This window comes from Schistocerca cancellata, chromosome 2 (genome assembly GCF_023864275.1).
Source record: "Schistocerca cancellata isolate TAMUIC-IGC-003103 chromosome 2, iqSchCanc2.1, whole genome shotgun sequence".
Classification (NCBI taxonomy): domain Eukaryota; kingdom Metazoa; phylum Arthropoda; class Insecta; order Orthoptera; family Acrididae; genus Schistocerca; species Schistocerca cancellata.
The window spans coordinates 176,002,352-176,018,120 of NC_064627.1; positions in this window are offsets into that span (position 1 = coordinate 176,002,352).

The following is a 15,769-nucleotide window of genomic DNA, read 5'->3' on the forward strand; positions in this document are numbered from 1 at the left end:
CAATACTAAATTGGTGATCCCTTGATGCCTCGGAATATGTCATATCAACCGATCCCTTCTTGTAGTCAAGTTGTGCCACATATTTCTCTTCTCCCCAGTTCTATTCAATACCTCCTCATTAGTTATGTGATCTACCTATCTAATCTTCAGCATTCTTCTGTAGCACCAAATTTGAAAGCTTCTATTCTCTTCTTGTCCAAACTATTTATCGTCCACGTTTACCTTCATACATGGCTACACTCCATACAAGTACTTTCTGAAACGACTTCCTGACACTTAAATCTATACACGATACAAATTTCTCTTCTTCAGAAACGCTTTCCTTGCCATTGCCAGCCTACATTTTATATCCTCTCTTCTTTGACCATCATCAGTTATTTTGCTCACCAAATAGCAGAACTCCTTTATTACTTTAAGTGTCTCATTTCCTAATCTAATTTCATCAGCATCATCTGATTTAATTAGACTACATTCCATTATCCTCGTTCTGCTTTTGTTGATGTTCATCTTATATCCTCCTTTCAACTGCTCTTCCAAGTCCTTTGCTGTCTCTGACAGAATTACAATGTCATCGGCGAACCTCAAAGTTTTTATTTCTTCTCCATGGATTTTAGTACCTACTCCGAATTTTTCTTTTGTTTCCTTTACTGCTCGCTCAATATACAGATTGAGGGATGTGATGCAGTGACCCAATACTTGATGAAGACTACAAAGCAGTTGGCCTGGAACAGAAGCATGTGGAGACAGCAACTGTGTCAAGAACCTGCCAATATCCCTAACAACTTAAGATTATGATATACGCTTTGATCAAGAAATCAAACTCTCCAAAATAAAGCATATACAATTCAGAATATAATTAATCAAGAAACAATTACCGAGCGAGGTGGCGCAGTGGTTAGCACACTGGACTCACATTCGGGAGGACGACGGTTCAATCCCGTCTCCGGCCATCCTGATTTAGGTTTTCCGTGATTTCCCTAAATCATTTCAGGCAAATGCCGGGATGGTTCCTTTGAAAGGGCACGGCCAATTTCCTTCCCCATCCTTCCCTAACCCGAGCTTTCGCTCCGTCTCTAATGACCTTGTTGTCGACGGGACGTTAAACACCACTAACCTAACCAAGAAACAATTCAAAAATAGTGATGCGAATTAAACTGAGTTCCCAGCAAATAGCTGTGGCAGCAATAACGACACATTGAAATCATTCATCACTGAAGTCAGTGATCATTTTCTCACAGTGGCAGCAGACACTGCTTGAACCACCAACAGACATTAATATGAGAACTACAACCTCTTAAAAGGTTACAAAATTCATCAGATCACTAAAAAGTAGGAATTCTGTTGACTGTGATGGTGTTTATGGCAGAGTATTAAAATCTTGTGTGGAATTGGTGGGAATACCAGTGTCTCCTTATCAGTCGATTAGGATGTATTTACTGAGAGAAATATGTTGTAGTAATGCCCTTCCATAAAAATGAATACAAACAGAGCTCATTTAATTAAAGACTCCCTCTCTTCAAAAGATTTTCGAGGAAGTGATATATGGTAGAATATGAAGTCATTTAAGTGAGTAGAATGTGTCAACTGCCTCACTGGTTTGTTGGTTTGAGGGAGGGGATCAAACAGCAAGGTCATTGGATTAGGGAAGGAAATCAGCCATGCCTTTCAAAGGAGCCGTCCTGGCATTTGCCTAAAGCGATTTAGGGACATCACGGGAAACCTAAATCAGGATGGTCAGATGTGGGTTTGAACAGTCATCCTTCTGAATGCGAGTCCAGTTGCTAGTCACTGTGCCACCTCCCTCGGTCAACTGCCCCAGTTTGGTTTGTATAAAGGAGTCGTGCAGGGAAAGCAGTAAGAGCCCTATTTTAGTCTTCACCTAGCTAAACAAGAAAAATTATTCAGTGATCTTGCCAAAGCCCTTGCTTATGTGTATCACTCAGTTGTACTTGAATTAATGGAGGCTTATTTTCTTGTATTGAGAAAATGTCACAGGAATGAAACTAATATTAGATTGGCAAAACATAAAATGATCTTGTACAGACTGATACTGGGCACCCACTTCTTCTTAACCTACATAAATTGCTCAAAAAATGTTTTGCACCACCCTCGTAACTTGCATAGTATATGGGGAATTTTGTATTGGAACCCTCATAACACTCTTTTGACCACAGGAAATTTCTACATATGTGATTTTCTGTACCGAAGATAAAAATAAATCCAATTCTCAGCAGATTTCAGGAAACAACACTTCAAATCCAATTTTGAGTGGGCCAATGCAATTTGCATGCCCTTTTCATCACCCAACATGCCTTGAAGGATCATACACACTTGAAGATCTGCCCCATATGGCATCCCATGGCCAATGACATCAACTGATGACCACTGCCTACAAGTTAAGACTCATACGCCCAGCTGAAAAACATCGTGGGATAGCGGTGTGAACAAAAACAGATTGTAACGCTTCCGCCCACTCGGACGTACGTTAGCTCTATAAAGCCTGTACTGTAATAAGTTCACGGGCTTCACCTTGTAAACAAGGATTTTAGTACATAAATTGACCGCGTGTACCTAATGGAAGCAAGATCGGACCTATACTCAGTCAGTAACTACAGTGATGCAGTCAAGCAAATGTAAAGTACAATTACGCGTTCGCATGGATAAAAAGTACACACAGTAGATATTACCAATAATTAATAATTCGGTCGCCAGCCTAATTAGGCATTGAGTGAGTTTTTCCTTGTACAAGTGAGTACACGTACAAGCATAACAACACGTAGTAATGTTGCGTTATATGGCAAAGTTTGGCATAGGAAAAATCTACTGAACTAAAATTTTCTCCTTTTGTACTAAATTGGATGAGCTATAAATACACAACACCACACAGCTATGATTACTACGAACTGCATTTTGTATATTGATCAGACTGAAATCGGGCATAGATTACCCTAGAATTAGCAATTTTGAAAACACACATACAATGTCACTATTAAAATTGGAAAAAACACTAATACACTTAGGTTTAATATAGAACTTAACTTTGCTGTTCAAATCTGATCAGTACACTTCAAGATGTGAAAGAATGGGCAAGAGAAGGGGGGGGGGGGCCTGAAACTGTTATGGTCGTTATACTGAAACTATTAAGTCCTGAAGGTAAATTAACACTCAAAATTATCAATCTATGGATAACTACTCTTTTCTCTTATTTCTGAATTATTTGACTGTCTCACATTAATTAAATAACATTGCTAACTCATTTCAAAATTTATCTTCCAATTTAATCAAAGCTGTTTGTCTCTTTATCAACATTTACAATAACGCACATAAATTTTAACTTCTTTATAGCATAGATTTGTCTGCAGATAATTTTCGTTAATACTAACTTTAAATTCTCAATTCGGGATACTCGGGTTGCACAATATGTGGTAAGGACCCTGTCTAGGTCAGTGATAAGGATAAATAACGGCTAAGGCAATTCTGGTAAAAGTCACGTTATTATTGAACAGTTAGAAACAGTTTCGACACTGGTCCACACAGATACACTTCTAAAGATGAAGTAAAGGTTTGACCTGTGCATGTAGGTGCGGCGGTTGGCGGGCAGCGAGATAGCGGGCAGCGCAGCACACATACAAGCACGGCTAAGGCTCTTACTGCATCGGCACTTTCCTTCTTCTTAGCGTCGTAATCTTTCCAATTTTGTGCCTAAGAATATAGCCATGCCAAGTAGTCGTCGGAATCGGCCCATCCGAGGCTCAATGGAATCCACTTTTCCTGGATAGCCTCCTCGGTACAGTACATGTTCCTCTGACCGATGCCCAACTCCGACTGTTTTACTGAGCCCGTTGTGCCGAACCGCGCCAGTGTGCATTTCCCGCGCTCGCCTACCTCCACCTTTTCCCGCTCCCCTACAGGTAGGGTATTTACCACAGGTTTTCTACTACACATATCCTAATGCATTACCTACGTATGGACCAAGTGTATAAATTACAATTTTCACATCTTACAATAGTTTTAACATTAAATACACTTTCTTTTGATTGTCACATTGCTTGAAATCTAACATAAATAATAACATTCATTTCAAAAGTTGCTCACAGTTTCTTTAACATCACGACATGAAAAGAAAAAGAAATTCAAAACATTGCTTACATTAATTTACCTAAATTCAGAAAGAAAAAAATTTTATACTATGTACAATTGTTGTTACACATGCCCCTGTTTCCAGAAAATTTTCTTAAGTCTAAATTTTATGGGAACACTAAATTTTACAATTATACAGTGGTTCCGAATCTTTATGTAAATGTTCAAACAGATTTACACTACCTATTTCCTTTTACTCACTGTATATAGGTTTATACTTTCTCAACACACCAAGACCAATTTCTCGTTATTTACTTAAGTGCCTTTTGCACAGTCCAACTTCCCATCATAACATTATTAAAATAGCAATTTAATCATTTTTTCTAAATTTCTCAAAGAAATAATTTAAAATTATGAAATACAAACATTTAACTACAAAAACAAATGCATATTTCGTATACACTATAAGATAATTTGTCGCTGCTTGCTTTGAATAGCAGTCCATTTCCTTACTTACTAAACAAAACACACACACAAAATATTCAGAGAATTAACTACACATATTTGCTGCCTATTATGCGGATTTGGGCAGTCCTTTTCATTTCATATTGTCACATCTCCTGGATCACATTTACAATTTTCCATCGACTATTTATCTGCCCTCATTAGTATTTGGCAGTCCTTCATATTATGGTCCATACACTGCCCATTTTCATTTTTGACAGTTCCATCTTTTATCTGGCTGATAGCATTTATCCTTTCTTTTCAGTCCTTTTCTCCATACATTTTTATAGTTACAGTACAATGGTAATCTGAAACTCACATAACTACATTAGTACACTTTCAAGGGTATACAGACATTTACAGAGATTAGTTACATTTAGAATAACTTGGGTTCAGCATAAGATACAGCACAATTACTCATTCCGAGGAACATACAGTTTCAGGTTCACAATATTTCTTACACCTAAAGGTCTTTTGGATTTTGGGTAGATCAGGTAGTAAGCATTATCGTGTGGAATATTCTGTATTATATATGGTCCATAATAGATATATTTAAATTTGGAAATTTCATGGTTTAGTTCACTAGACTTTTCGTGGGTTTTTAAAAGAACATAATCTCCAATTTTAAATTTTGAAACTTTTAGATTTTTATCGTGTCTTCTAGACCTAGATTCAGCTTTTTGCTTTGCCCTTTTTATTACCAATTCTTTCTTTTGATCCAATCCCAAACTTGTACAAGGTGGAAACTCTAGTTTTTCTTCAATTAAACTTTTACTACTTCTTCCTAACAAAATTTTTTCCGGTGGGAATCCTGTAGTTTCATGATGTAATGTGTTCATGACATTCTCAAAATCCGATATGAATCTGCCCCAGGCTCTATGATTGTGATTGCAGTATGTTCTACACAACCTCCCGACTTCTCGCATGTACCTTTCAACCGGGTTGCTTGCAGGATGGTAGGCTGCAATATATTTAACCTCCACACCATTTTTCTCCATTCCTTCTTTCCAAATTTTGGATATGAATTGGGGTCCATTGTCAGATAGTACTGCCTTGGGTTTCCCGATGGTCCTGAAGTATTCGACCATCCTACTAAATACAGCTTTAGCTGTTGCTTTTTTCAAGGGGTATAATTTCACAAATTTTGAAAATACTTCCAAAATCACCAAAATATATGCACAATTTCCCAAAGTTTTTGCGAGGGGACCATATAAATCTACCGATAATAAGTCTAGGGTGTCTTCAGGCAACGAACGTACTTTGCATTGGTCCCCTACTAGTTTTGTTCGGCACTTTGGCCTTTTGACAGACATCACATGACTTAATCCATTCCTTTACCTTCTTACTTACACTGCCAGTAATCACCACAACATTATTCAGTTTATCCAAACATTTCTTCGGCCCACTATGCCCTAATGCTAAATGAAAATAATCTATGACATCAGTATCAAACTGGTTTGGCCAACATACCCTCCATTCCTCAGTAATTAAATCCTTCCTCCTATATAAAATGCCTTTATAAATTTTGTAATATTTCTTAATTTGAGGATACTGGACACTGTCAAAATTTACCTTCACTGATTTCCAGGTTGAATCCTCATTCTGACGGTATCTCATATTTTTACATATCTGCTCAATTTTCCTCTTTCCTGAAACATCTTTCATATACCTTATCTGAAAAGTACCCTCTCCCCCATTTTCATTGGGCACTTCACTCATATCATTAGGCATCTACATCTACATCTACATCCATACTCCGCAAGCCACCTGACAGTGTGTGGCGGACGGTACCTTCAGTACCTCTATCGGTTCTCCCTTCTATTCCAGTCTCGTATTGTTCGTGGAAAGAAGGATTGTCGGTATGCCTCTGTGTGGGCTCTAATCTCTCTGATTTTATCCTCATGGTCTCTTCGCGAGATATACGTAGGAGGGAGCAATATACTGCTTGACTCTTCGGTGAAGGTATGTTCCCGAAACTTTGACAAAAGCCCGTACCGAGCTACTGAGCGTCTCTCCTGCAGAGTCTTCCACTGGAGTTTATCTATCATCTCCGTAACGCTTTCGCGATTACTAAATGATCCTGTAACGAAGCGCGCTGCTCTCCGTTGGATCTTCTCTATGTCTTGTATCAACCCTATCTGGTACGGATCCCACACTGCTGAGCAGTATTCAAGCAGTGGGCGAACAAGCGTACTGTAACCTACTTCCTTTGTTTTTGGATTGCATTTCCTTAGGATTCTTCCAATGAATCTCAGTCTGGCATCTGCTTTACCGACAATCAACATTATATGATCATTCCATTTTAAATCACTCCTAATGCGTACTCCCAGATAATTTATGGTATTAACTGCTTCCAGTTGCTGACCTGCTATTTTGTAGCTAAATGATAAAGGATCTATCTTTCTGTGTATCCGCAGCACATTACACTTGTCTACATTGAGATTCAGTTGCCATTCCCTGCACCATGCGTCAATTCGCTGCAGATCCTCCTGCATTTCAGTACAATTTTCCATTGTTACAACCTCTCGATACACCACAGCATCATCTGCAAAAAGCCTCAGTGAACTTCCAATGTCATCCACCAGGTCATTTATGTATATTGTGAACAGCAACGGTCCTATGACACTCCCCTGCGGCACACCTGAAATTACTCTTACTTCAGAAGACTTCTCTCCATTGAGAATAACATGTTGCGTCCTGTTATCTAGGAACTCCTCAATCCAATCACACAATTGGTCTGATAGTCCATATGCTCTTACTTTGTTCAATAAACGACTGTGGGGAACTGTATTGAACGCCTTGCGGAAGTCAAGAAACATGGCATCTACCTGTGAACCCGTGTCTATGGCCCTCTGAGTCTCGTGGACGAATAGCGCGAGCTGGGTTTCACAATCGAGATAAGGCATCTGCCACATAATTCTCTGTACCTTTAACATAGCAAATATCGTAATCAAATTGTTGCAGGTACAAAGCCCAATGAGTTAGCCTACCATTAAGTAAACGGCAATCTTTAAGAAAAGTTAAAGCTTTGTGGTCGGTATGTATAATGAGCTTATGGCCCCACAGATAATTTCTGAATTTCTTTAGCCCCCATATAATGGCTAAAGCTTCCTTTTCCGAAATAGTGTAGTTTCTCTCGTATTTTGTTAGGGTTCTACTGGCAAATGCGATAGTCCGGTGTTCGATTTCTTTGCCCTCACAGATTTCTTGGAACACTTCTATGCCAATTCCATAAGCACTGCTGTCAGTACTCATATGGAAAGGTTTTGACAGTATGGGGTGATGCAAAATATTGTCATTCAAAAGTTCCCTTTTTAAGTTTTCAAAATCTCTCACGCACCCTTCAGTCCATACAAAAGCACAATTTTTCTTAAGTAGTTTATTCAAATGAGGACTATTAAAAACTTGCCCCTTGACGAATTTTCTATAGAACCCACATAAACCTAAAAAGGCTTTCAACTGTTTTCTATTTCTAGGAGCTGGGCATCCTGATATTGCACTTAACTTTTCCGGATCCTTGCCAATACCCTTTGTAGTAATAATGTGCCCCAGAAACTTTATTTCCGATTTCACAAATTCACATTTCTTCCACTTAAGTGTCATGCCCCCTGCTTGTAGAGCAACAAAAACTTTCTGTAATAACTCGCAATGCTCCTGCCATGTTTCTGTAGTAATCAGTAAATCGTCTACATAAATGGTTAGCCGGGAACTCAGTTCCTCTCCCTAACACAAAGTCCAGTGCCCTAATAAATACTGCCACAGATGTGCTAAGCCCAAATGGCACTACTTTATACTGATAGCATTTCCCTGCGAATAGAAAAGCGGTATATTTGCGGGATTCTTTACTCAATGGGATTTGCCAATACCCGGCGGTCATATCCAGACTGGTTAAATATTTTACGTTATAAAATTTTTGGAGCATTTCGTCCACATTTTCAGGTCTATCTATTTCCTTCTTTACAATTTTGTTCAAAGTTCTGGCGTCGATAACTACTCTCACTCCCCCATCCCTTTTGTTCACTATGATAAGGGGACTATTATATTCGCTACTACTTCGTTCGATTACCCCCCATTCTATCATTTTATCTATTTCCACTTGAACAGCCTGCCTCTTTGATATGGGTATCGAAAACGGTCTTACGAAGAAAGGTTTATGCTCTATTGTCTCAATCTGGTATTCAAAACTCTTAACTAGGCCAGGTTTGTCCGAAAATACGGGGCTGTTACTATCTAAAATTTCAAGCAATTCTGCTTTCTGTTCGGGAGATATTCCCTCCAAATTTTCCACCATTCCCTTAAATTCATGCCCCTGCTCGTCATTCTCATTTAATAATCTCTGGACATGGTACACCTCATACTTGTTTGTCAATCCATCATTCCCTTGGTCGATCTCCAACAACAAAGAATCAATTTCTGAATCAAACACTTTCCCAATTTCCTCAAAATTTAATTCCAAATTCCTAAATGTACTATTAATTTTGATCACTCCCTGGCTACAATCAATAATAACCTTTTCTTTATCCAACCAATCTATCCCCAAAATCATTTCGGTACTCAAGTCTGGCACAACCAAAAAATCGTGTTCAAAGTTTTGTCCTTTTATACTAAATTCAACCAAAATCTGGTTCTTTACCGGCTTGCTAGCCTTGCCAGTTGCACCAACAATTTTTACACCTGTTACTGACATAATTACTAGCCCAGGCTTATCACAAATGTGTTCGAAAAATGACTGGGAAATTGCACTTATCTGAGACCCAGTATCAAGAAGTACTTGCAATTTCATGTTATAAATTTCAACTGGTATTATAGTTTGTTTAACTGTCGAATGTTTTTCATTACCGTGGTCTTCCTTGAGCAAATCCTGGTCGACAATAACATCGTCCCAAGATATGCTTTTAACATTCACTTCACATATATCTGGCGGTTTCTTTGGTCCCGGGAGTTCAAAGTCATTAATTACCTGAACTCTTTGCGAAATAAACTCTGAGTCGTCTGGTGGTTCTTTCTTTCTTTGTTCGGTCTCAACGTCTGGATTTTGTTTTGATACTTCGTCATCGTTAGGTACACTATCGCAATTAACTGCATCCCTATTATTTTCACTGATTTTCTCATACCCTCTTTCAGTAAAAGTATATTCACTTTCTTTTACACCTGAAAATTCATCTTCACTAGAGTCATCACTACTCTCTTCCTCAGCACCAGATTCATTTAAGTACGCTACTTTTGCACAATAGGGAGATTTAGAATATTCAATTTTGTTTGTATTTGCGTACCTTTCATCATCTGAACTATCGTCGGAATCCGACCATTCCGGATCGCTTTCAGGTTCTAACATAAAAACTTTTCTGAGACATTTTAATTCAATCTCCTCTTTTAGCAAAACGGCCTCATCATCAGTTTTATTTACATCTACTGTGACTTCATATTCAGTGTAATCTTCATGGACTTTAATTACTTTTAGGTAATCATCTGCCCCTTCTCCATGGTGCCTCTCGGTAGCAGCTTGTACTATTGGCGGATTGTTAGCAGAAGTTATTTCTTCGTCAATGCTGAGGATTTCATCCTCCAACTCTTTCCTATCATTAACCTTCCTCCTATTGGCAGCACGCGTACTTTGCGCGGCGCTATTTATTCTCTCCTCTTCCAATTCGGGCCACGTCACTTTATGGACGGCCCTACTATTTCTCTTTCCACCATCTAATTTCTTCGCCTCATACTCCTTCTTAAAATCCTCCCACTCACATTGCTTTAGGCCCTTGTACAGATCGTCGATCTGCACACACCAATCAGTTACTTCTGCTAATTCATTATTGCCTTTCACCTCATTGCAAACACCGCTAACCGCACCTCTCTGTGTACTCACAGTCTCATTTATTGTTTCCTTTGCCACTGAATTATCACTCGTAAAATTTTCATTAGCTCTGACGGCTACATTCGTACCTACTGCTGCCGTATTGCTAGCGGCTTCTCTCTGAACAGATGTTCTGCTAGGCTGGGTCGTCGCCCTCTGATGCTCCACTCACCTGTAAACATGGAGTGCTCTGTGCGGCCGAGATGACTCATGCTGGCTCGCACCTGACGCTTGTCTCGCCACAACACGTTGCGTTGTTTCACGCCTGTCTCTAACCTGTTTCATTACATTACAGTCGGTCCAGTATCTTTTCTTAATTCGGGGCCGGTATGTATTGTCCGCTTCCGTTTGGCCCGCAACGTTCGCGGAATTTAGTTTCCCGCATCGTTATTATTTTGCGCGGTGTATCCTCTACCGCGACCTGGATAACTTCCTCTCCCTCTACCTCTGCCTCTTCCTCTTTGTATCATATTGACGCGAAATCCATCACCGTCATTTCGTTCGTCATGGTTTCGGTTATTACGGTTACCAAAATTTTGATAATTGGCACGACTTTCGCGCCAATGGTCTTCGTCTTCGACCCTTTCTAGAAATGCTTGGAAGCTACGATGATTGCTTCCTACATACCTCTTTGAATCTTCTGGAAGCTTTTTATATAACTCCCAGATAATTTCTGAATCTGATCTTCTACCTCTTAAGTGTGTCAATTTTCGGTACCAATATTCGCAGAAATCTTTCAAAGAATTTCTGCCCCTGTTATCATGCTGTTTGGCCATGATAAACTCGCGCCATAAATGGTCCTGCTTTTGTTCAGACCAATTTCTTCCGTAAATCTTTGCCTGAATTCTTCGAACGTCATTCGTTCGGTATTTAAATTGATTCCCCAGCGCTTAGCGTCACCTGCTAAGGCGCTAATTACTACATTTATCTTTTCCTGATCAGACAAGTGCTCAGGAAATATTCTCTCGCAATTTTTGATAAAATCTAACAGATGCCACCCGTTATGTTTCTTGGCTGGATCGAAGCGTTCCTCACCTTCTAATAGCTTCGTAATTGGTGTGCCATTACAGACCACACCAGGCCTATCTTTAATTTTGCTCTCCAGATCGAAAATTCTGCCTTGAATTTTCGTAGTATTTTGTTCACAATTTTGAACACATCCGGTTACTTTTTTATCTAAATCCCTTTCAGTGTCTAAAACTACCTTTTTCAACTGTGATATTCCGTGTTGACATTCGTTTACGATCTCAGTTTTAAGACCGAAAACTTTTTCGTCTACCTTAGTTTCAACCAGAGGTTCTACTTTCTCTTCGATGTTGAGAATTTCAACATCGAATCTACTGTTAATGTTACCAATTTCCTCCTGCATAGTATCCATATTTTTGTTAATGGTATCAATTTCAAATTTCAGAGTATTTACCACAGAACTTAAATTACCCACTTTTTGTTCTACTTGTTCTATTTGTTTACTTATTTTATTCCCTGTCCTTCAACCTGTGCTTTAATCTGATCACTTTGAGTTTTGATCTGCTGATTAACGTGAGTTTTAAGCTGCTCGTTCTGTGTTTTGAGCTGCTCATCAACGTGTATTTTGAGCTGATGGCTCTGTGTTTTAAGTTGCTCAGTCTGTCCTGCAATTTGTTTGGTTAATTGTTCAAATAAGTCGTTCATGCTTAAAATTTTTACACTGTTTTGTTCTACGAAATCGGTGTGTTCCGATTCTACTTCAGAAATTTCTTTCGGTTCTTTCTTCATCTGTGGTGAATCAAATATGTCAGTGGATTTGTTCACGTACCCACTATCATCTACAAAGTCACCCTCTTCTTCCTGTTTTGTCCCTTGCTGTGTTCGAGACGATCTCGACATTTTAATCTGTTCGTTGACGTGTTCATGGTATTGTATGTACGCCAATTGTCTTCCGCTAACACCATCTGTTATCTGGCCGCGTAAACTCCGGCTACTGCCAGCCGCATTTTCCATTTAGCTCGGCACATCTACCCTGTCTACGTTCCTATCCATACTAAATGCCAATTACACTGCACTATTATACTTGACGCACACTGCAATTTATTTTACTAAATATTATTGCTTTTCGAGTCCTGAACATCCACTGTTCGGTCTTTACGTTAATTTGTAATTGACAACAACTGGATGTCCTGTCACCGGGAAGCCACTTCTAACGCTTCCGCCCGCTCGGACGTACGTTAGCTCTATAAAGCCTGTACTGTAATAAGTTCACGGGCTTCACCTTGTAAACAAGGATTTTAGTACATAAATTGACCGCGTGTACCTAATGGAAGCAAGATCGGACCTATACTCAGTCAGTAACTACAGTGATGCAGTCAAGCAAACGTAAAGTACAATTACGCGTTCGCATGGATAAAAAGTACACACAGTAGATATTACCAATAATTAATAATTTGGTCGCCAGCCTAATTAGGCATTGAGTGAGTTTTTCCTTGTACAAGTGAGTACACGTACAAGCATAACAACACGTAGTAATGTTGCGTTATATGGCAAAGTTTGGCATAGGAAAAATCTACTGAACTAAAATTTTCTCCTTTTGTACTAAATTGGACGAGCTATAAATACACAACACCACACAGCTATGATTACTACGAACTGCATTTTGTATATTGATCAGACTGAAATCGGGCATAGATTACCCTAGAATTAGCAATTTTGAAAACACACATACAATGTCACTATTAAAATTGGAAAAAACACTAATACACTTAGGTTTAATATAGAACTTAACTTTGCTGTTCAAATCTGATCAGTACACTTCAAGATGTGAAAGAATGGGCAAGAGAAGGGGGGGGGGGGCTGAAACTGTTATGGTCGTTATACTGAAACTATTAAGTCCTGAAGGTAAATTAACACTCAAAATTATCAATCTATGGATAACTACTCTTTTCTCTTATTTCTGAATTATTTGACTGTCTCACATTAATTAAATAACATTGCTAACTCATTTCAAAATTTATCTTCCAATTTAATCAAAGCTGTTTGTCTCTTTATCAACATTTACAATAACGCACATAAATTTTAACTTCTTTATAGCATAGATTTGTCTGCAGATAATTTTCGTTAATACTAACTTTAAATTCTCAATTCGGGATACTCGGGTTGCACAATATGTGGTAAGGACCCTGTCTAGGTCAGTGATAAGGATAAATAACGGCTAAGGCAATTCTGGTAAAAGTCACGTTATTATTGAACAGTTAGAAACAGTTTCGACACTGGTCCACACAGATACACTTCTAAAGATGAAGTAAAGGTTTGACCTGTGCATGTAGGTGCGGCGGTTGGCGGGCAGCGAGATAGCGGGCAGCGCAGCACACATACAAGCACGGCTAAGGCTCTTACTGCATCGGCACTTTCCTTCTTCTTAGCGTCGTAATCTTTCCAATTTTGTGCCTAAGAATATAGCCATGCCAAGTAGTCGTCGGAATCGGCCCATCCGAGGCTCAATGGAATCCACTTTTCCTGGATAGCCTCCTCGGTACAGTACATGTTCCTCTGACCGATGCCCAACTCTGACTGTTTTACTGAGCCCGTTGTGCCGAACCGCGCCAGTGTGCGTTTCCCGCGCTCGCCTACCTCCACCTTTTCCCGCTCCCCTACAGGTAGGGTATTCACCACAGGTTTTCTACTACACATATGCTAATGCATTACCTACGTATGGACCAAGTGTATAAATTACAATTTTCACATCTTACAATAGTTTTAACATTAAATACACTTTCTTTTGATTGTCGCATTGCTTGAAATCTAACATAAATAATAACATTCATTTCAAAAGTTGCTCACAGTTTCTTTAACATCACGACATGAAAAGAAAAAGAAATTCAAAACATTGCTTACATTAATTTACCTAAATTCAGAAAGAAAAAAACTTTATACTATGTACAATTGTTGTTACAAGATGGCGATAGTATTGCATACAAAAGGCATGAAAGGGCAGAGGGGAGCTGTAATTTTTACTCAAGTGATTCATGTGAAAACAAACCAACATGATTATGGCCGCACAGCAGGAATTAAGGGCACAATGGTAGTTGGAGCCAGACGCATGAGATATTCCATTTAAGAAATCGTTAGGGAATTCAGTTTTCCAAGATCAACAGTGTCAAGAATGTGCCGCGAATACCAGATTTCAGGCATTAACCCTCCTCACGGACAATGCAATGGCCAACGGCATTCACTTAACAACCAAGACAACAACATTTGCATACAGTTGTCAAAGCTAATAGACAAGCAACACTGCGTCAGTGTAAGATGTACAGTGAATGTATCCATTAGGACAGTGCAATGAAATCTGGCATTAATGGGCCATGGCAGCAGACAACCAATATGAGTGCCTTGGCTAACAGCACAGAATCACCTCTAGTACCTCTCCTGGGCTCGCGGCCATCTCAGTTGGACACTAGATGACTGTAAAATTGTGGCCTGGTCAGTTGAGTCCCAATTTCAGTTACATAGAGCTGATAATAAGGTTCAAGTGTGGTGCAGGTCCCACAAAGCCATGGATCCAAGTTTTCAATACGGCACTGTGCAAGCTGGTGGGGGCACCATAATGATGTGTGCTTTCTTTACAGGGGTTCTCTGGTCTAATTGAACCAATCATTGACTGGAAATGATTATGTTCAGCTACTTTTTGAGACCATTTGCAGCCATAAACGGACTTCATGTTCCCAAATAGCAATGGAATTGTTATGAACGACAATGAGCCATGTTACTAGGCAACAACTGGTCGCTATTTGTTTGAAGAACATTATGGACAATTTGAGAGAATGGTTTGGCCCCCTAGATTGCCCGACACGAATCCAATTGAACATTTATAGGACATAATCGAAAGGTCAGTTTGTGGACAAAATCCTGCACTGGCAACACTCGCAATTATGCACAGCTATATGGAAATGAGCATTTGGCATCATTGGCCGGGAGGCCCCTTACGGGGGAGGTCCGGCCGCCTTGGTGCAGGTCTTATTACATTTGACGCCACATTGGGTGACCTGCGTTTTGGATGAGGATGAAATGATGATGAAGACAACACAACACCCAGTCCCTGAGTGGAGAAAATCCCCCGCTGACCTTTTTCGTAATCTCATTTTGTTCGTTTTCGTTCGTTGTATCTGCTCGGGGCGGACGTCAGAAGACACCGATTCAGTTCGTGGTTAATCCATCAACTCAGTTTTTTTGTTACAGAGGGCAGCTAACCCTCTGACCGAACACGCTGAGTTACCGTGCCGGCTGACCATTCAGCTATCGGGCAGACACTGGACAGCTATAGAGGCAGTATGGCTCAATATTTCTGCAAGGGACTTTCAGAGA